At 38.4% G+C, this 23,942-nt stretch overlaps 1 pseudogene; it reads left to right on the plus strand.

Moving 5' to 3' along the window:
- The window catches only part of LOC149832022 (UDP glycosyltransferase 9-like), a 35,651-nt pseudogene extending 12,069 nt beyond the window's left edge, over positions 1–23,582 (plus strand).
- The last annotated feature ends 360 nt before the right edge of the window (positions 23,583–23,942 follow it).

A 23,942-nucleotide genomic window follows, 5' to 3' on the forward strand; every position in this document is an offset into this window, starting at 1 on the left:
GGCAACCCAATACCCATCTCTGGTGCGTTAATGGGGGTAAAAAAAAAATCAAATCAAAACCACGAAAAAGAGAAGATTCTTACCTGACTCGTGGGGAGTTGAGGCTTGTTATTTATCCTGGAGGGCTTTTCTTGCGTGATTTTTGCAGAAATTGATCCTTCTTCAGAGGAAATTTCTCTTTCGTTGGAGGGAAAGCTCAAAGGGGATCGTCAAGTGGATCGGTGCTGGCTGGAACCCATCTCTCTCCCTTTCTCGTTGCAGGGGATGCCTGTTTATATAGGCAACGAGAGAGGGGAGTTGGCTGTTGGAGGGTTTCGGCCAGGGTTTCGTAAAAAGGGGAAAGAGGCCAGAGTGAGGAAGGAAGGAGGGTGCTTTGTAGTCGACTTCCTTTCATCGGGTGAACAAAAACTCAGGAAATCATGAAGAAAGAGGAGAGGAGAAAGAAGAAGAGATGTGGAAAGGTGAAGGAGCGATATTGCTGAAGGAAGAAGAAAGTGTGGTGGGGTGATAACGGGTCTTGTGAAAGAGGAGTCACAGTGGTAGAGTGAAAACGGGTGGTTCCTAGGGGAGACCCTGCGTGCTTCTCTTAAAGGGGGATAAGGAAAGCTCTGGAAGGTGGTTGGTTGGAGATGAGCGACCATGGAGAGTTGCGATGGGGGCACATGGGTGATCGGAGGGTTGTGGAGAGGGGACATCGGCCATGGAGGTTCAAGGGTGATAGAGGGAGAAGGCGAGAGTTAGGGTTTTCAAAACCCTAACTCGAAAATAAAAATAAAGTTTTTTTTCTAAAAGGATCCTTTTTAAAAAGTCTTTTTTCAAAAACGGGTTTTCAAAAACCAGTTTTTTGCAATTTCCTTTATTTATTTTTGATTTTTTGTTCTTTTTTTTGAGTATTTTGATTTTTTTGTATTTTTGGAATAAAAATCTGAGAAAATAAAGACTAAACCCTAATTTTTTGTATTTTTCTAAAAAGAATATTTACAAAAGTATCTTTCTAAGATTTTTAGACCATTTTGGGAAAATTTCTTCAAAAAGGGGTTCGGACCTAGATTTTAAGAAAATGTTCGAGTTTTTTTTACACTCGAATCGAGAAATATAACATGATAGATCCAAACAGATGTCAGATGGACTGTCCGAGCTATTAAAAAACCATTTTTGGTATTTTCTATAATTTTAATTTAAAATTTGAACAAGGAGATTTAAATTTGGATCTGGGCAATGGATCCAGATCCAAAATCAATTTAAACATATAAAATGAATTTAATTTCAATAAAACTTGAGAAATGAACTGGAATTTAGATTTAAAATGACTTATTTACTCAAAAAATGAATTTAGGGGCAAAAGGGGAATATTTAAAAGATTTTGAAAAATTTGGGGTGTTCACAATATGCCAACAAGGTATGCACAATTGACCCAATCAAATTGAAAAAGAAACCTATCAAGGTTAAAGTTTTATAGAGGCAAGAGGGTGGATTGGTTAAGATGGCAACTACATGACGTTTTGGATTCCCCTAGTAAATTCTTCCATAAAATAAGTGACACATGGCACCTCAACACCAACCTGAATCAAATCCCATTGGCTCTCCTCAACTGACCCCCTATTGTCACAAAAGTTGGTAACTTTTGATGGAAATCCCAACCTATCATGGGACCCACCTGATTCAGGTATTTTTGGCAAATTCCATTGCCTCACCGTTCCTTTCATAATTCTTCCTCTTTTCAACCTAATGTTGACCTCTCTAAACCCATCTTCAAACCGATCTTTCCAAATGCTACAAATCAGCCCCTTTTAGTGGCCCTATATTTTGAGCTGGAGGACCCATCTCTACCCTCGAATTAGGTTGCCATATCTAGCTTGTTGGTGGACTTCGGTCCACTCCATTGCCTCGACCCAAACCCAAAACTGAACTCCCTAGCCTCACCAGTCATAGAGCATCCGTCGACACCTCGAAGCAGGTTATATGTCCCCCCCCCCAGAACACGCAGATGCGTGTTCTCGGGTCTGAATGAGTGCCACGTATGTAATCACGTGGGGCTCGTTTCCCCGTGTGTGTGTCAGCATCACTTAGCATCAGAGTCTGGTGCGTTTGCAAAGACTTAAGTACCCTTTTCCACCATTAGCATCATAAAACGATGTTTCAAAGAAATGACAAAAATATCCTCCCACCAGAAAGGGTTATAATCATCATCATTTTTGCCCTAAGGATTAAACTCCTCTGCTTTAACAGAAGCTCCTCACAATATGTCGCCCTAAACGTTTCAGATCACCCTTTGATGATGCACCATCTGCTGTAACAGGAACTCCGATTTACGATGCACCCTTTGCCATCGTTCGCTGTCGTCGGAGCACCCTTTGTCACATTTTGCTGTCGTTGGAGCACCCTTTGCCGTCGAAGTACCCTTTGTTGTCGTCTGTTGCCGTCGGAGTGCCCTTTGCCGTCATCTACTGCCGTCAGAGCACCCTTTGCCATCGTCTGCTGCCGTCGTAGCACCCTTTGCCGTCGTCTGCTGCCGTCGGAGCACCCTTTGCTGTCGTCGTCTATTATCGTCGGAGCACCCTTTGCTGTCGTCGTCTATTATCGTCGGAGCACCCTTTGCTGTCGTCGTCTATTATCGTCGGAGTACCCTTTGTCGTCGTCTGTTTGTGAGAAATAATTGAACTACCAAAAAAATTAGCATTCTGTCTATTGTTCATCATGATACCAGGGTGCAAGCATCGAACTGAGTAGACAGAGAATAATGATTTACAACAGAGATAATGGTGGCAACGTCAAGCTGAGTAGAGTAACGATTTATAATAGAAATAAGATAAGAGAGTAGCGATTTACAGTAGAAATCAATTCAGAGTAGCAATCTACAATAAAAAACAGATAAGAGAGTAGCGATTTACAGTAGAAATCAATTCAAAGACTAACAATTTATAATAAAAATCAGATACGAGAGTAGCGATTTACAGTAGAAATCAGATAAGAGAGTAGCGATTTACAGTGAAAATCAAATCAGAGAGTAGCGATTTACAGTAGAAATCAGATAAAAGAGTAGTGATTTATAGTAGAAATCAAATTAGAGAGTAATGATTTACAATAAAAATCAAATCAGAGAGTAGCGATTTACAGTAGAAATCAGATTAGAGAGTAACGATTTACAATAGAAATCAAATCAAAGAGTAGCGATTTACAGTACAAATCAGATTTCTACTGTAAATCGCTACTCTCTTATCTGATTTCTACAGTAAATCACTACTCTCTGATTTGATTTCCACTATAAATTGCTACTCTCTTATCTGATTTCTACTGTAAATCGCTATTCTCTGATTTGATTTCCACTGTAAATCACTACTCACTTATCTGATTTCTATTGTAAATCACTACTCTTTGATCTGATTTCTACTATAAATTGCTACTCTCTGATTTGATTTCTACTGTAAATTGTTACTCTCTAATTTGATTTATACTGTAAATCGCTCTTTTTAACAGAGAGAGAATAAAAAACCACGACCGCTCAGAGAGAAATCTTATTGCTCTTTTCAATAGTTACAAGAGAGAAATAAAAGAAAGAATTTATACAAGGCAAGGGCAACAACCCTAAACCTAAACAAGTTGTGTTTGATCCATAAGAAACCGAGTCTCAAACATAAGCCAAAAAAAATTCTTCCGGAGGGCACTGCCCTCCACGACCCGGGCCGGCGGGAGCCCCTGGATCCCCCTTTCTCCAAGGGCAAAAACTTTGAATCAGGCTCCACAACTCATCAGGCAGGAACGAGAAGACGACCATGTGTTGTAACACAAGTTAAAAACAAAGGCGAAACATGCAAATCTATTTACGGGGAGCGGTAGGACATTTTCATCCAACATATATCTATCTTATCGAAGGATATTTCCGTCAAAAGCATATCTACCTTTTTTATATGTTATTTTATTATAAAGTCATCATGGGCAACATTGACATATGAATTATCATGGGTCCCAAGATATTCCTTCGTATATATAGGAACACGCGAATTTGTCTTTCGGGGAGAACACACACCACCCTCTCGTCCACACCTGCCCACCCTATTACTCCTGAACTGGGGCTTATGTCTCACCTGTTCATCTTGTTTAGCCTGTCTGTACCAGTTCACCCTCAATAGAGAACTATGTCTGACCTGTCCACCACGTCCATTCTTCCCTTTGAGAACCTCTTTCCCGTTATTGACATTGCCAATGCCCATCATGGCATCCCTGGATGCTCCACTTCATGTCCAACTTCGTCCCCTCTTGTCGGCAATAGTTACATGGCAGTATCCTTTGAAGATGACAGCCCTTTGAACAAAGTACTAAGCACAATCAAGCTGAATTTGCACAAGTTTGTTCATGAAAAGATGGCAGCAAAGATGCAGACAAAAAGTTATGGCTTTCGCTCGCATATTTCCAGCACGTGAGGTCAGATTTGCCTTCACAAGGGTTTGAGACTCATTGGTTCTTAATGCGGATCCTCTCATTGGATGCTCGTGGCTTACATGGCTATGATAAGTAGAATTTGTTATCAAATAAAATTCAGCATCTCAAGTTGGACGTCATTGCAATTCAAGAGACAAAGATGAGTTGCATTGATAGAACTTTTTTGGATGGAGTTTGGAGGGAATGTGAATTTACTTACAAACCAGCGAGGGGGGAATCCGGGTTGGGGGGCATGTTACTAGCTTGGAGATTGGGGGCGGGCACCACGGCCTATGGCTCAGAGGAATTCTTTATTTCAATTTTGTTCATTGAACAGATCCATGCTGGTCCAATTTTGTTCACTACTGTATATGAGCCTTGCACCAGCTCCCTCAAGAGGAATTTTTGGCAAGAACTTAAACAAATTCGCGATGGCACAATCCCATCCATCACGAAAGATTGGTGCATTGGTGGTGACTTCAACTGCATTTTGCAAATGGTGGACTCAAACACCAACCAAAAGTATACTTCAAGCATGCACATGTTTGCACGGCTTCTTGATGATTGCCATCTCTTGGATCTCTCAATGCAAGGGTCCAAGTTTACTTGGTTCAATAAGAGGGCACCACTGGTAATGAGAAGATTGAACAGTTTCTTGATTTCATTGTCAATACTACATCATGACATGAGTGCTAAGGTTGACCCAATTTTTATTTCGGATCACTCAATGATTTAGTTGTCTTGGGGCATCAGGAGCCCTTACACATTGTTGACTTTTTGAATGGAGCTATAGTGACTTAGTGAACCAAACTTTGTAGAAAAGTTGAGACATGGTGGGAGGAGGCACCTTGTCCTCAAAGGTGGGCTTCATTGAAGATTTATTCCAAACTATCTTTTCTAAGATCTAAACTCATTGAATAGAATAAGAACTATTGTCAAGCTAAGTTCAAAGAAGTCAATGAATGAGAGTCCAAATTAAAAGCTTTGCAACTTACGAAAGAAGAGGGGGTAAATGTAGAAAGGGCCTCGACCATTAAGATGAAAAAAGAAAAATTAGTACATGACATTTGCGAATAAAGGATGCGAGAAAGCGTTAGATGGAGGCAAAGTGTCAAGGCTCATTGGCTTAAGTCAGAGGAGCTAAACACAAAATTCTTTAACATGTGTACCTCAAACAGAAGGGAAGGTCAAACTATATTCTATTAATGGATATTGAAGGATTATCATTCCAAGGTTATCACATTCTTCCGTGGCAACCACATATTTTCAAGATCGGTTCTCTTATGTTGTTGATGCCTGTTATGATATGTCTGATATGAACTTTTTGAAGTTTAACGAGACTGACCTCATGTGTTCTATTGATTCTTTTTCATTCGAAGAAATTAAGAATGTGGTATGAAATTTACCCAATAGAAAAACTCTCTGGTGTCGATGAGTTTCGCATTGAATTTTTCAAGGAGTCATGGGACTTTGTTAAGGAGGACCTCTTTCAAATGATGACTGATTTTCACAACAATGCTAAGTTTCATCTTGGGATTTGACTCTTTAGGGGGGCCCCTTCGAATGTTAAGACCATACAGGGAGGTCACCCTTTTCTGTGATGGACGTTCAATGTTGGGATGCTCGAGGAGAAACCTCAGTATGATTGCTGATTGCTGATTGGTGGATCCAGATCACCCATGTTTATGCTACTGACTTTCTGGTTCTCCCTTGGAACTCCTCCTCCTTGGACCCTCTGTCCTCCTTGATAGCAAACTTGGGATGTCAGAGGCGTCGAACAAGAATAGTTACTGCAAATGATGGTTCATGAAATGCAGACCATTATGCTGACGGAGGACCCTTGCTCTATATTGTTTTCTAAGAATCAATTCTCATTCGCTTCACATGTCTGAACCGTTGTGGTATGATCGTTGTTGTTGGTCTTTAGCTATTTTGTGTTCAAAAGCAGTTCTCCATTGTCTATATGGTCTTGGAAGATATGCTTCAGCATGAAGCAGTCCTCGGTGTCACCAACCACAACTTTGTGATATCGGCAGTACTTAGCCAAGTTGTTTCCTTTCATCTAAGGAGGGTTAGACACCTTAGGTAGCTTGAGTAGTTTGTCCAGTAGTAGAAAATCCTTTGTTTACCAAATCGGACTGGGAAACGAATTGTGCATGTCATGGCTTGGGTCTGTTCAGTTTGTCTAGGTTTATTTAGATGGCAAGCTGGGAATGAGTTCATTCGTTATAGATAAATGAGTTAGCATGAACATGGTGGTGTTCATCTCAGCTCAACTGCTCATTCATATAGCTTCTATAGTATTTGTGTATTGTACATGCTAAAAGAATTAAGCATGATAGCTCAATTGGGTTAGATGCACATCCTGGGTGTTATGTGTGCCTTGAATTCTGGACTCACTTCACTCCATGACCCATTTCGATATAATTTGAGAATGCTAAGATAACAAAACCCATGGAATCTCGAGCTTCTTAATCTCATATGAAGACCTAATTTAGCAAAGAGACTACTTGGGCTTTTCTTATCATGGGTGTCCTTAAAGTAGTACTTGTAAAAGTCTTTTATTGTGTCTTCTTTGGAATCCTCCCTTATGTGAGATTGTCGCCCATATATATGGGATGAGCGAGCCTTGATTAAACTTTGTCGCCTTATGTTTAAGAGTAATAAAAATGGAGCTTTCGGTGGGATGTAAGAGAACTTCTTTGGGTCTTTGAGATTGAGGGTTTTGGATGCTCACATCCTGGTTCATCATAAAGAAATTTTGCTTCCATTTGCCCTTGGACGTAGGTCATAGACCGAATCATGTATATTTTGTGTTTTTTGGTTACTATCATTCTTATTGATGTGGTTCTTGATTGCTCAATATTAGGTATATGCATATACTTCCAACGACCAAGTCAATGGTTTCATGCTCACTAAGGACTAACAATAAAAGCCCTTTTTACTTGAATGAGTAAGCCTGAGCTTGGCTCGCAAAAGTCAGCTGAGCTGAGCCCAAACACAACCTGACTTTAAATGAGCCTAGCCTGAACGGCCCCTGTTCGGTTCATTGAGCTCATTTACCAGCACTAGTTACACCTGAATGGGTTCAAGTCAGATTAATGGCACATTGGCACTATATGCATTTTCTAAAATGGGATACCTAAAAGACAAATTAGTTGTAATGTATATCAATTTTCATTTTAACATGTTTAAGAGATAGAGAGGATAATAACCTGACCAAGGCTCATAACAGCTGGGCCCAGCTAGTACATCACCTTTGAGGTTAGGAAAAGATCACATTTAAACTTTTTCCTGTAAAAGGAAACGTGGTTCTTTTGTCTAAATGGATGCTGTTGGTTTTGGTTCACGTACCCAAAAATCATGCCAAGTGTAACCAAACACGTTTCCATAACAATCAACCTTGGCATCATCTTCTCTCCGCATAAAGCCCTGCCATAACAAACCAGAAGAGAAACAACAAAGGAGAAGATGGCTAAGGAGGGATCTGCGCAACACCACATCTTTATTGTAGCCTACCCTGCACAAGGACACATCAATCAATCCTTTGATCCAACTAGCAAGGCTACTTGCTTCTTCCTTTCTTCTGGTCACCTTCATCTCTACCGACCATGCCATAGAACCAACTCTCAAGAAAGATTCCAATGAGCTTCCCCACCTCCAATTTGAGTCCTTCTAAATGGGAACCAACCACCTGACCATGAAGGGAGATGAATCATGTAAAGAGAAACACCAAGAAAAAGCAACAACCACACTAGACACTATTTATGTGGTTTAGCCAGTAGAAGCCTGTATCCACGAGGAGCTTGCTCCTGATATCTTCTTCATATCATATTGAGGAGAAGTATAGGCTACTTATAATACAAGTAGAGACAGAAAACAAAAGGAAACTTCTAAAAAGACAAGGACTACATGATAAGGATAGACGATAGCTTTTGAGAGAAAATAACAACTTTATGTTTTGAATATGTCACCCTTCCAAAAAAATGTCTCTCTTAACACACCCCCTCAAGTTGAAGAGCTGATATCAATTAGCCCCAACTTGTTGCATATTCCTGTGAATTTGTCATTTTCCAGGGCTTTGGTAAATATATCCGCCAATTGATCATCACTTCTGATAAAATGGAGTTGATATAACCTTGCTTTGAACCTTTTCTCTAACAACGTGGCAGTCCACCTCAATGTGCTTAATCCTTTCATGAAATACGGGATTTGCTCCAATGTGAATAGCAGCTTGGTTATCATACCTCATTTCCATTGGCTTTGTAATTTTGATTCCTATGTTCTGAAGCAGTTGCTTTATTTATACTAACTCACAAGTTGTTGAAGCCATTGCTCTGTATTCTGCCTCGACACTTGAACATGTTACCACACTTTGTTTTTTACTTCTCCATGTAACCAGGTTTTTTTTCAACTATGGTACAATAGTTTGTAGTAGATCTTTTATCATTTATATCTCCAGCCCAATCAGCATCACTATACCCAACAATACTGAGATCATTATGTCAACTCATGAGAATTCCTTTACCAAGAGTAGCCTTTAGATACCTCAGAATTCTGTGAGCGGCTTCAAATATGGTGTTCGAGGAGAATGCATGTATTGGCTAATGACATTAACCGCATATGTTATGTCTGGTCGAGTAATAGTCAGATAGATAAGCTTGCCTATCAACCTCTGAAAGCTTGAAACATCTTTAATGAGCTCCCCAACGTCTTGTTTTAATTTGTGATTGACCTCGATAAAAGTTTTGGATGGTTTGCAACCCAACATACATGTTTCTTTCAAGAGGTCTAGAGTATACTTTCGTTGACATATAAATATCCCTTGTCCAAAGTGAGCTACTTCAATTCTAAAAAAGTATCTTAATTTTCCTAAGTCTTTAATTTTGAATTTTTTATAAAGGTACTCCTTGAGATTTGCAATTAAGGAATCATCATCACCTGTAAGAATTATATCATCCACATAGACTAAGACAATGGTGGTCTTGTTGTGCTGTTTTGTGACAAACATTGAACGATCTGCTTCACTTTTAACAAAACCAAAAGAGATAAGAGCTTCACTGAGTTTGGCAAACCACGCTCGAGAGAATTGTTTTAGTCTGTATAGGGATTTTTTTAGTTTACATACCATATTTTTACCTGAGTATTGAAGACACTGAGAAATTTTCATGTATACCTCTTCAAGAAGGTCACCATGAAGGAAGGCATTTTTTTATGTCGAGCTGATAGGTTTTTCACTCCTTATTTGTGGCCACAGATAGAAGAATCCATATAGAACTCATCTTTGTAACTAGGGTAAATGTCTCATCATAGTCCATGCCTTCCATTTGGGTGTAGCCTTTAGCAACCACTCTGGCTTTATATCTTTCAACTGAACCATCACTGTTGTATTTGATTTTATAGATCCATCTGCATCCTACAAGTTTTTTTCGAGAGGCAAGTGCACGATATCCCATGTATTATTCTTTTCAAGGGCATGCACTTAATTCCTCCTTTATAGTAGTCATCCAATTTGGATCTTTTTTGGCTTCTAAGAAGTTTTGTGGTTCGCTTTGAGAGTATATTTTCCAAAGAAAGGCAAAATAGTTATTGAAGACTTTTGAAAAATCAACGTAGTTTTCAATGGGATGGGTGTCAGGCCTCCTTACAAGATATGTATAAAAAACTTGTAGGTGAGTAGGAGTTCGAGTAGTTTGGGATGACCTACGAGGTTGCACGATAATTTGGTCATTATTGTCATTCGAGCTACTTGCATGATTTAGTCATGCACCAATGTTTTCTTGGTTATTGAATTCTAGACTGTAGACTATAAGGAGAATGGCATTTTCTTTCACCATATGCTCCCCCTGAATTTCGTCCCCATTTTTCTTTTGAAAATAAGTCTCATTTTTAAAAAACTCTATATCTCTGGATGTGTAGAGCATTTTCACCACAAGAAAAACTCTAATTAGCGACGGAAATTTGTGATGGATTTTTTCGATCATAAATTTGTGATGAATTAGCTAGAGAAAACTATTTGTCGCTAACATTCAAATTATTTGTGGAATTAGCGATGGAAAACATTCTATCACGAATCCGTCGCTAATTAGCAATGGATTCTCGACAAAAAAATGTTGTCTCAAACTCCGTCGCAACTTAGCGATAGATCAACGACAGAAATTTTATGTTGCTACTTTGCGATGGATAAGCGATGAAATATTTCTGTCGCTAATCTGTCACTAATTTTCACCGTAAAACCTTAATGTGAGCCCCTTTCTTTCTGTTTCATCCCCCGCCCATTGCCCTTTGCCCGTCGCCCATCGTCGGTCGCCCGCTGCCCCTCATCCATCGCTCGTCACCCGTCATACATCGTCGATCGTCCGTCACCCATCTTTCGTCATCGGTAACCCCTGAATCCCCTCTCTCTTTCCTTTTTTACCGATCGATGAGCACATTTTTTCTCTTTTTTTGTTGGTAACCCCCGAATCTCTCTGTTTCCCTTTTCGCCAGAGAAGGGTCGAGACCCCTCCCTGTCTCTCAATCTTACGGGATGCGAGGGAGGGGCTCGGCCCCCTCCCTATTATTTTTTTGCCAGGCAGGGGTCGAGCCCCCTCCCTGTCTTACGGGATGCGAGGGAGGGGCTCGGCCCCCTCCTTGTTTTTTTTTTCGCTAGGGAGAGGCCAAGACCCTTCCCTATTTTTTTTTTGCCAGAGAGGGGTCGATCCCCCTCCATGTCTCTCTGTCTTACGGGATGCGAGGGAGGGGCTCGGCCCCCTCCCTATTTTTTTTCACCAGGGAGGGGCCGAGCCCCCTACCTGTCTCTTTGTCTTACGGGATGCGAGGGAGGGGGCTCGGCCCCCTCCCTATTTTTTTTTTGCCAGGGAGGGGCCGAGCCCCCTCCCTGTCTTACGGGATGCGAGGGAGGAGCTTGGCCCCTACCTGTTCTTTTTTTTTTTTAAGGGAGGGGTTGAGCCCCCTCCCTGTCTTACGAGATGCGAGGGAGGGGATTGGCCCCTACCTGTTCTTTTTTTTTTTAAGGGAGGGGCTGAGCCCCCTCCCTGTCTCCCTGTCTTACGGGATGCGAGGGAGGGACTCGACTCCCTCCCTGTTCTTTTTTCGCCAGGGAGGGGCTGAGCCCCCTCTCTGTCTCCCTGTCTTACGAGATGCGAGGGAGGGGCTCGACCCCCTCCCTATTCTTTTTTTGCCAGGGAGGGGCAAAGCCCCCTCCTTGTCTGCCTGTCTTACGGTCTTCCTCTCGCCAGTAGATTATTTTGTATTGTATTATTTTATGTATTTATGCTTTACAGGTGCGTAGCTGAGCTAATTGCGCAATGCTTAGTGCTAAGCATCACATACAGTTAAAAATATAATGCAAAAAGAAATAAAAAAAATGCAAAGACAAAAGCAATGCAAATCGGGTAAATACCAGTGGTGAGTAAGTGACGCAATCACATCATAGGTTATTTAATTTCTTGGATGCAACACTTTTCTGTTCACACACTCACTTAGTTGTGGATATCTAAGTCTGCTTTGATGGAGTTTGGAGATCATGCTGAGCATAATTTTAATATATGAAATTAGAAGTGTTCTTATTTTTGGATTTCGGATTTCATGCTAGTCATGGTAGTAGTTAGCGGGATATTGAAGTGTGTTTGTTGTAGGTACATGTTTGATATTGTTTTGATATGAATGATTTGAATGTATTGCAATATTTGATGTGATTGTATCCATGCTTGCATGAAGTTACTTTCAATTTGATTATGCATTTCATGTGAAATTGTATCATGAAAACATGCTTCAGAGGAATGTATCGTGTTATAAATGAGTTTGCACATGAAAATGAATAATAAGTTATCAATGCTTCAAACATGTTCAAATGAATGGTTTTGCACATGAAAATATTAAGTTATCAACGTATGCATCATAGTTCTTGTGATTGAATGATATTATATATATATATATATTATGTGTGTGATATATATCAAATCATTACATCTACCATGAATGCATGATAAATTTGATATTTTCTTCATCATGGCATTCTTATGATTCTCTTTTAACTGGTTAGGATAATATTCGTAACATCATAGAACAAAATGACTACAAACCATGAATGGATGTATCGTAGGATAGTTGACAATGAGGTATCACTTGAACATATGGATGATGTTGACAGTTTTATTGAATTTGTAACAGTAAGTGTCAGTACATTGGATCTCATAGGTCAGATTAGGTGCCTCTGCACGATGTGTAAGAACAATCGATTTGTAGAACCACATGGTGTTAGACATCACCTATATAGGAAGGGTTTTGTGAGTGATTATCAGAATTAGACGCTTCATGGTGAAGAATTTAGGAACAATTTTAACACACGGGTGGATGTGGTGCACGATAATCTATATATGGATTTGATATTTGATGTCGCAAGACCAGAACTGGGTTCTGCTATGAATCATATTAATGTACCAACTGGGGTAGAGAAAGAATCAACAAACGATGCAGCTAGTAGATTTTATTATTTACTTCGAGATGTTGATGAGCCACTTTGAAATGATTGCGAGAGCTACACTATCTTGTCTGCAGTTCTTTAATTACTGAATATGAAGTCTGAGTTTAATTTTAATCAATCATGTTTTGACCGTCTGTGCTCTATTGTGAAGAGTATGTTGCCCAAAGATGAGAAATTGCCATAAAATTTTTATCGTGCGAAGGTTATGGTCAATGTTGTAGGTATGTGGTATCAAAATCTAGATGCTTATCCAAATCACTGCATGTTATATTTCAAAGATCAGAAAAACAACAGATCATACCCGCCATGTGGGCATCCTCGGTTCAAGCCAAAGATAAGAGGCAATGTTAGCACGAGGTCAAAAGAAGTGGCATACAAGTCGCTTCGCTACTTCCCTCTCATCCCTAGATTGCAACGATTGTATATCTTCGAGGATAGCTAAACACATGAGATGGCATGCAAATAAAGTTTGACATGATGAAGACAAAATCACGCATCCTGTTGACGCGAAAGCTTGGAAGCACTTTGATCGTACTCATCAGACCTTCACAATGGAAGTGAGAAATGTTAGTCTCGGTTTATGTACAGATGGATTTAATCCATTTGGGGGTAGATCAACTTCATACTCGTGTTGGCCAGTATTTGTCACCCCATACAACTTTCCTCCAAGCATGTGTATGAAGCATCAAAATCTTTTCTTGTCTCTATTGATCCCTGGTCCGACCTCTCCGAGCCAAAATCTTGATGTATATTTAAGGTCATTGATTGATGAACTAAAAATATTGTGGGATGACGGTGTTCTCACGTATGATGCCCACAAAAAATAAAATTTCAATATGAAGGCCGATGTTCTATGGGCAATCAGTGACTTCCCTGCATATGATATGTTATCTGATTGGAGCACACATGGGAGGTTGGCATGTCCATAGTGTATGGAGGATACACAATCTTTTAGATTGAAGCATGGAAGAAAGCCATGTTGGTTTGATTGTCACCATCAATTTTTACTTAGTGACCATCCATTTCGACGACAAAGAAATGTGTTCCAATTAGGCACAACTGAAATGGAAGGTTCACCTATACGGTTGTCTTGCATAGAGATTTTAAGAAGATTGTGATACTTTTCTTATGGACTGACAGATGTTCGTAGCTCGACGCCCTTCCTTGGATTTAGGAAGGATCACAATTGAATAAAGAAATCTATATTTTGGGAACTACCGTATTGGTCGACCTTATTGAGATGACATAATTTGGATGTGGTGCATGTGGAGAAAAATGTGTTTGATAATGTGTTCAATACGGTAATGAATGTTAAAGGAAAAACGAAGGATATTCTGAAGGCACGTATGAATTTAAAAGTAATATGTTTTTGGAACTCAAAGAGTACAATGGCAAAGTACTGAAACCAAAGGCAAGGTACGTGCTTGGACCAGATCAAATAAAGCAGGTATGTCAATGGTTGAGACAGTTGAGATTTTCAAATGGATATGTCTCTAACATTGCTCAGGTTATGAAGATAGACGAGGAATAATTATATGGGTTGAAGAGCCATGATTGTCATGTCATTATGCAACGGTTGATACCCCTATCATTCCATGATATGTTAGACAAATCTATATGGGGGGTATTATCTGAGTTGAGTAGATTTTTTAGAATATTGTGCGCATCGGAAGTCATAGTATCTGAGATAAAGAATCTCGAGGATTCTATCGTCTCTACTATTTGTCAGCTAGAGAAGATATTTCTGTCAGCATTTTTCGATGTTATAAAACATGTGATCATACATTTGCCATATGAACTGAGGGTTGGTGGTCCTATGCAATATCGGTGGATGTACCCATTTGAAAGGTATATTTTTTTTATATTGATCTCTTCAATACTTTTGAGAAATTTATTGTATTACGAGATGTATATTGTTGACAGATGCATGTTTGACCTCAAAAAAAAAGGTTCAGAATAAAGCAAGAGTAGAGGGTTCTAATTGTGAGGTGTACACTTTAGAAGATATTTCAAATTTCTCATCTATGTACTTTAAACCTTATATTCCAACACATTACACATGCCCATCTCGTAATGATGATAAAGAACAATTTATTGTAGCTGACAAACTATTGATATTTCAACCGCTTGGGCATGCCTTTGGCAGTTGCCGGTCAAGACAGTTGGAAGATCGAGAGTAAGACGCAACATAAATCTATATCCTTTTTAATTGCTCAGCGATCGACCCATATATCAAGTAAGTATACTTAATATATAACACTAAGTTCTATATATGCGTACATGGTTCGATAATATAAGTATTTATTAAGTGCAGACGATTTGATCTGGAGTTGTGAAGAGAACTTTCATATCTCACTGATGCAGTAGTACATAAAGAACGTGAAAATAAGTTTGTGACATGGTTGAAAGAGTTGGTAAGGACGATAACACATATTTTTTCATGTAAACAACAATAAGTTACTTAATTGGTCGTGATCACAATCATTGTTTATGCTTGTAGGTCCGCCTTGGTGATGTTAATGATCAAGGAATATGTGATTTACAAAATGGTCCGACCAAAGTTGTGCAATGTTATAACGGGTACATTGTAAATGGTTATCGATTCCATACAAAAGACTTTGGTGTAAACAAGTCAATGATGAATAGTGGTGTGTGTGTCAAGGGTAGCAGCTACGGTGATAATGAACGTGACTACTATGGTGTTATAGAAGAAATAATGGAGTTGACTTACTTAGGCATAAATAATAGGGTAACTTTATTCAAGTGTCATTGGTTTGATCATACAGCAACAAGAGTCGACAAAGCCTCAGGCATTGTAGAGATGAATCATAAATCAAGGTTTGGAACATTTGAACCATTCATATTAGCCTTGCAAACTCAACATGTTTACTATACTTCATATCCGAGTACAAGGAAGTCAGATAGAAATGAATGGTGGCAGTTTGAAAGGTGAAGTCTAAACTATACCCCAAGTATGATCAGTTACAAGAAGACAAGTTAACTGAAGAGAGTGATTACTATCAATCAGATGATATGTATGACTTCTCTTATGGTCACGATGTCGCACATGGTATTCATGTCATATCTCCATTGTCCGATGGCACATGTATGAAAGAATGTGATCCAAATAATATACCAAGGAGATGAACGCCTAATGAAGAAGATGATGAAGAGGAGGAGGAGGAAGAATATGAAAGTCAAACAAGTGATGATGAAGCATTCTCGAGCTAGTGTATTGCAATGATTTAAATGATTTGAAGGTATTGCAATATTTGAATGTCTTGCATGAAGTTGTTTTTTATTTGATTATGTATCCATGAAGATATAGAGTTATGTAACTGATCCAATTGTATTACAAGTTAATGATAAGTTATCCATGATTAGCAAGTGATGTCATATCTTATATTTTAATATATTACAATATTTGATGTAAATGATTTGAATGTATTGCAATATTTGAATATCTTGCATGAAGTTATTTTCATGATTAACAAGTGATGTCATATCTTATGTTTTAATGTATTGCAATATTTGATGTGAATGATTTGAATGTATTGAAATGTATTGCAATGATTTGAATGATTTGAAGGTATTGCAATGTTTGAATGTATTGTATAAACTTATTTTTTATTCGATTATGTATCTTTGATTGGTATAGAGTTATTTGAATGTATTGTAATGATTTGAATGCATTGCAATATGTGAATGTCTTGCATGAAGTTATTTTCATGATTAGCAAGTGATGTCATATCTTATGTTTTAATGTATTGCAATATTTGATGTGAATGATTTGAATGTATTGCAATGATTTGAATGATTTGAAGGTATTGCAATGTTTGAATGCATTGCATGAAGTTAATTTTTATTTGATTATGTATCTTTGATAGGTATAGAGTTATGATTTGAATGTATTGCAATGATTTAAATTATTTAAATGTATTGCAATATTTGAATGTCTTGCATGAAGTTATTTTCATGATTAGCAAGTGATGCCATATCTTATGTTTTAATGTAGTGCAATATTTGATGTAAATGATTTGAATGTATTGAAATGTATTACAACGATTTGAATGATTTGAAGGTATTGCAATGTTTGAATGTATTGCATGAAGTTATTTTTTATTTAATTATGTATCTTTGATAGGTATAACGTTATGATTTGAATGCATTGCAATATGTGAATGTCTTGCATAAAGTTATTTTCATGATTAGCAAGTGGTGTCATATCTTATGTTTAATGTATTACAATATTTATTATGAATGATTTGAATGTATTAAAATGTATTGCAATGATTTGAATGTATTGCAATGTTTGAATGTATTGTATGATATTTTTTATTTGTTAGAATATGGTTCGTGGAGGTCACAATGGTCGAGCACCCAGTGGTAGTCAGTTACAACCTTTATCTTCATGGGTTGCTTCGATCGGTATATCATTCAACTAATTGTATACTTAATTAGTTTAAATACGCATTGTGTGAATTTCTAACTCATTTTTCTATAGATGATGTTTCGCTTGCACATGACCCATCTATACCAGTTGTTCATACAAGTCACGAGACAACGCTGGATGCAGAGTCTTCTCAGTCTGACACACAATGACTTATTTAAATAGTATATATCAATAATCGACCATAAGTATTTTATTTTCACTTATCTTATAAATATTATATATTGATAGATAATGTGTACCAATTCACGTGCAGTGTGAGGTTTGAGCCATAAGAAGTAATACGAGATATTAGGCAGTCACTAGTTCACCATCTACCAGGACCGGTCGCTCAATGGAAAGAGTACCCGACGAAGGTGTTGGATAGATTGTGGTCCTCATTTATGTTATACAATCGTTTCTCATAGCTAATGTGTTTCATATTTAATTTTTTGTTTTGGTCATGTCTACTAAGTTTCTGAAATTATTTGTAGGTTTCGAATCGCTTTGCGACTGCGATGGAGGAGCAGGACGCAAGAAAGGTGTGGCTGCTAGTCGATTTGCAGACATACTTCACAATATGAAGACTTCAGCAAGAAAAACATCTTGCGGGATAAATGATCAATTATAGTGGAAGAGCCATGGCCCTCCTACTATCAGGTCAGATTTTTTGGATGCAATGTGCGATAAGTGGGCGGGGTATGAATTTCGAAATCGCTCAGCGAAGGCTGCACAAAACCGAGCGAAGGTGTTCGATGCCCAGGTGGATCTAGGACTTTTGGGAGCCACCTGAAGAAAATGATAACTCATCAATATATATATTATCAAATTTATAAGTATTGTTGCATACCTGTTAAGTAATTTTTTTATCATTTAACTTCGCAAGAAGGAGAAAAAGGAAGCATTGTGCCTTACAAGGATGTGTTTATTGAAACACATAAACGTAAAACCATGAGAGAGTTCGTATTAGAGAAGGTGAGAACGACAATGGTATATATTTATTATATTAATAAACATTCTAATATACAAGTTATCATAAACATTGTAATTCTTAATTATTAATTCACATTGTAATCATTGCTTTGTAGGAGTATTACGAGCAACAGATGGTAGAGTGATATGGCAATGACTCCAATCAGCATCCGCCTTTTGATCCTGCAGCATGGGTGACTGCAACAGGTGAACCCAAAAAGGGTCGTGTGTTTGGGTTTGGGAGTAATATGAATACCTCACCAGTCGTTACTTCCTCCAACCACGACTCTCAGAGTTCTTTCGCCAGCATCAGCTCCAAGCATCCGACTGACCCGCCTAATTCTTGGGATGGTGTCTGCCAGCTTGTTACTGACACAATGCACGACTATTTACATGAAGCAATTTCTGACATTGTCCGTAATGAGTTGTGTAGCTTTTTTCGAGATAAAAAAACTTCGGCTGTAGGTGCCTGTCAGGTATGAAAGTTTCATGTCGTTAGATTTCAAGCTAGTATATGCATTATTTCATCACATATGAGCATGATTTCATCACTATAAAAGTTTTTTACTGCCTTATAACACATATATGCATGATTTCATCACTATTAAAGTTTTTTTACTACATTAGAACACATATAAGCATGGTTCCATTACTATGAAAGTTTTTTCACTACCTTAGAACACATATATGCATGATTGAATCACTATGAGAGTTTTTTGACAACCTTATAACACATATTTGCATGATTGAATCACTATAAATTTTTTTCTGTCAGCCTTAAAACACATATTTGAATTCTGTTAATATCCTTCACTTTATTGCTAGCTAGTCTATGTGTAATTCACTCATGTTACTTTGATTGCCTTAGATTAGGTGCATTGCATATATTTTATTTTATTATATTTTGTTTATCAATACTAACCTTTCTTTTCTCTTATAGGATGCTGGAGATAATCAGCGTAGAGGAGCTGATGGAGGCATGGATGAAGGCGCAGATCGAGACAATGAAGAAGATGATGCACAAAATCTTAGCGATGATTAGATTCATGTGTTGAATTTGTTGTACATTCTTGTTGTTTTAAAATAAACTCATTATAAATGTTCACTTGTAAATAATTAGAACTTGGTGAGCATTATAGTGGATCGATAAATTGTTTTAGTTGCTTTGTATATGTATTTTTTATGTGTACTTTGTTTTTTATACACAGGATATATAAATTGTATCACGAGAATTTTTTTCTCGATATTTATATTTTAAACAAAATTTTTAAAATTTTTTTTTATGATGGATTAACGACGAATAATATCCGTCGCTAATTAGTATCATCCTCTAATTTAGCGACAGATTAGGGACGGATATTTATCCATCGCAAAAAGTGAATCAGATGATGTTTTGCGACGAATTTTAATCCATCGCAATTTCATCGCTATAATAGCAACGAAATTAGCGACAGATTCGTATCTGTCTCAAAACCAAATCTCTGCAGATTAACAACGACCTTGCGATGAATCATAGCATTCGTTAATTTGTCGCAATTTAGCGACGGAAGTAGTGACATATATGTTTCGTCACTAATTAGCGACTAGAAATTTGTGATGAAAGTTATCCATCGCTAAACTCTACAACGACGGTTTGGCAATGAATTAGCGATAGATTGCGATCGTCGCTAATCCATAAATTTTTTATAGTGTTTATTCTTTGGATCATAGCATTTAAAACCTTTCTTAATAGTGGAATAGCCCAAAAAATGCATTTCACTGCACGTTTATCTAATTTGCTTCTATGACCTTCTTGGATATGAACATAACACTTACACCCAAAAACTCTAAGATGAGTTAAAGACATTTCCTTTCCCCAAATTAACTTTATGAGAGTTTGATTCTCAATAGCCGAAGTCGATATCCGGTTAATAATATACGCAGTGGTGGACACAGCCTCATTCCAAAAGGATTTGGGAATATTGCTTTGAAACATGAGAGCATGAGCAACATTGAGAAGTTACTAATTTTTTCTTTCGGCAATGTCATTTTGTTGTGGCATGCCGACACATGTATTTTGACGTAAAATACTTTCTTGAGCCATATACCTTTTAAAGATCTCACTAATATACTCCCCACCATTATCGGATCTCAATTTTTTAATTTTGACACCAAATTAAGTTTGAACCATGAAGCAAACATTCTTAAAGGCATTTAAAACTTCACTCTTATTTTTCAAAAAATAAATCCACATGGCATGAGAATGGTCATCAATAAAGGTAGAGAAATATTTGAATCCTAAATAAGAAGTGATAGGGGCTGTTCCCCAAACATCTGAATGAACAAGCTCAAATTGCATCGATTTTCAGATATGTTAAAAGATCTTCTTGTTTGTTTGCATATTGACATGCATCGCAAGAACTACTATCACTAACCAATGACGAAAACATAATGTTCAAAATTTTGTCAGAAGGATGACCAAGTCTTTGATGCCAGCTTTCTGCACATTAAAACTCACAGGGTTATTTTTAAGAACATATAGCATATTCTTCTCTTGTCCTCTACCAATCATCCGCTTGCTCTAAATATCCTGAAACTTAACTTGATTAGCCGAGAAGATAGCCAAGCAATTACACGACTTGGTTATTTTGCTGATAGAGATAAGATTAACTGGGAAATTGGACAACAAAAGTACTTCTTTAGCCTTCCCTTGAAAGAAAAAGGCATGACCAATCCCTTGAACCGACACAAGAGCATCATTAACAATTTGAACAAGATTTTTTGATCTAAAGATAATGTCATCAATCAAAGTATTGTGACTAGTCATGTGTTCGGTGGCTCCAGAATCAAGAATCCATTTGTTGGAACAAGAAATAGCATTGTAAGCTAGAGGAGTACCTAAAATTTCTTCTTTGCCCTCTTGCTGGTCATTTGCAGTCGATATGGCTAGATTTGAATGAGTAAGTTGCTAAAGGAGTTTGGCAAGGTCGTCCACATTAGTAGTTAGGCGTCCCTCCTTTTCATTATTTTTTCCTCTCACGGGCTTTTCATGAATCTCCCAGCATCTGCCCCTGGTGTGGTCGGTCTTCTTACAGTGACTGCACTTAAACTTTGGTCTATTTCGATTTTGATAGGTATTGCTATTAGACTTAGGACCAAGCAGATTTGAAGATGTGTAAGCAATTCTATCATGGGTCTCTTCCTCAGTCTTTTGTTGGGATCCCATAACGGTTTTACGAGTTTCTTTCCTTTGAATTATAGAACAAATAGTATTCAATGAAAGAGGAGTATTAATTAGTCATCAAGATTTGACTACGAACGTTCTCATATTCTTGACTTAATTCGGCAAGGATTTTAAAAACTTTGTCTTCCTCCTCTCTTTGTTTCAACGTATTGACGTCATTGGTAATAGAGCGATAATGGTTGAGTTCGTCCCACATACCTCTTAGGGTATTCAAATAACTATGGAATGGTTTATCTCCTTTTTGGAGTTGAGCAATCTGCTGTTGAAGCTGATAGATTCTAGCAACATTGTTTTGTTGCCCATACAAATCTTTTAGGGCATTCCATAGATCCATAGCAGTTTTAATAAACAAGTATCCTTCTGCTATGTTTGCTTTCATAGAATGCAGAAGCCAAGCCATCACAAGGTGATCTGCCTTTTGCCGATCATTATATGCGGCATCAGTCACATCGGGTTTGGGAGTTTTACCTGTGATGTGGCCAAGTTTTCCCTTACTGCTCAGAAACAGTACAACTGCCTTGGACCGTGGCAGGTAGTTACTTCCGTTGAGGAGAGCTGTAGTAATCTTCAAGCTAGGATTTTGCTTTTGGATCACAGTTTTTGGTGAGTTTCTGCCGTCACTGGCCATGATTGATGAAGAAGGAGATCAGAGAACTGATGTCGACCAGCTTGGATATCACGCTTTGATACCATGTAAAGAGAAACACCAAGAAAGAGCAGCAACCACAACCACACTACGTGGTTTGGCCAATAGAAGCCTATATCCATGAGGAGCTTCCTCCTGATATCTTTTTCATATCATATTGAGGAGATGTGCACGCTAGTGATAATACCAGTAGAGGCGGAAAACAAAAGGAAACTTCTAAAAAGATAAGGACTACATGATAAGGATAGATGATAGCTTTTGAGAGGAAATAGCAACTTTCTGTTTTGAATATGTCACCCTTCCAAAAAAAACGTCTCTCTTAACACATCAAACATTGAAGCCTACTTGGCTCGTTTTCAAATGTAGTCCTCCCATTGCCTCTCCCACCTCATCCAGCAACACCACCCAACATGCATTATATATGTATGACTTTGGCATGCCTTGGATGCTAGAAATTGCAAAGGCCTCAGGCATACTTTCTGCCTCCTTGGCTCAATCATACGTTGTGTATGCCGTATATTACCTCTACAGCCATGGCATGGTTGGCAAAGATGATGGCGTTAGAAAAAAGTTGCTTAGGTGGGGGGACTTTGGAACTCATGATGTACCTCACTTTTGCACCCTTCTGTGACAACAGTGGTTTTGGATAGATAATGCAGATTAAGTGACACCAATTGGGTTTTAAGCAACTCATTTAAGGAGCTTGAAGCAGAGGCAATACAATTTATGCTCCCTTTGCAACCTATAAAAACTCTTGGCTCATTGCTGCCTCCTGCTTATTTGAAGCAAGTTAGTGATGAAAAAAACACAAGTAGAAATGCTGCAGATGAGACATCAAATGATTATTGCGTGCAGTGGTTGGATAGGAAAGAAGAAGGTTCGGTAGTGTATGTATCATTTGGAAGTCTTGGGGTTGTCCAAAGAACAGATGGAGGAATTGGCTTGGACTTAAAAGGAGAGCAAGAGGGTATTCTTGTGGGTGGTGAAAAGGTCAGAGGAAGGGTCAGAGAGGCAAGGGATCAATAGGCTGCCTGAAGGATTTGTGGAAGAAACAAGTGAGCAAGGATTGGTGGTGCCATGGTGTCCACAATTGGATGTGTTGAGCCATCCCTCAGTGGGGTGCTTTGTGAGCCACTGTGGGTGGAACTCAACCTTGGAGATCCTCTGCATGGGTGTGCCAATGGCGTCTATGCCACAGTGGACTGACCAACCTACCAATGCAAAGCTTGTGGATGATGTTTGGAAGGTTGGGGCCAGGGCTAGGGTGGATGAGAAGGGGGTGGTGTGTAGGGGACAGTTGGTGAGATTCCTGGTGACACTTATGGATGGTGGGGATAAGAGCTTGGAGGTCAGAAGCAAGGCTGCAAAGTCGAGAGAGTTGGCAAGAATGGCAATTAGAGAGTGAGGGTCGTCCCCAAGAAACTTATAAGATTTTGTTTAGGAAATTTGTGCCCATTCAGCCATGGTTCAAGCTTCATCCGTCTAGAACTCTCTCTCTATGGGGTTCTAGACTCGTAAAGAGCTCATTTAAACTCATAAAATAGGCTGGGCAAGCTGAATATAATGGACAACAGTTACTCAGCTTGGCTAGACTAGTGTGTGTTCGTTAGGAAGTAAAAAATAGTTTTTAGATATATTTTATATGTATTTTTTCGTCCAGTGCTAAAACAATGTATTTTTTCTATAAACAAGTCACTTCAATCTCAACTTGTTTAACTTGAGCTGATTATAAGCTCGAACTCAGCTTGGTTTGCATCAAGAATGA

This window comes from Nuphar pumila, chromosome 7, assembly GCF_984573655.1.
Source record: "Nuphar pumila chromosome 7, dmNupPumi1.hap1.1, whole genome shotgun sequence".
In the NCBI taxonomy this organism is placed as follows: Eukaryota; Viridiplantae; Streptophyta; class Magnoliopsida; order Nymphaeales; family Nymphaeaceae; genus Nuphar; species Nuphar pumila.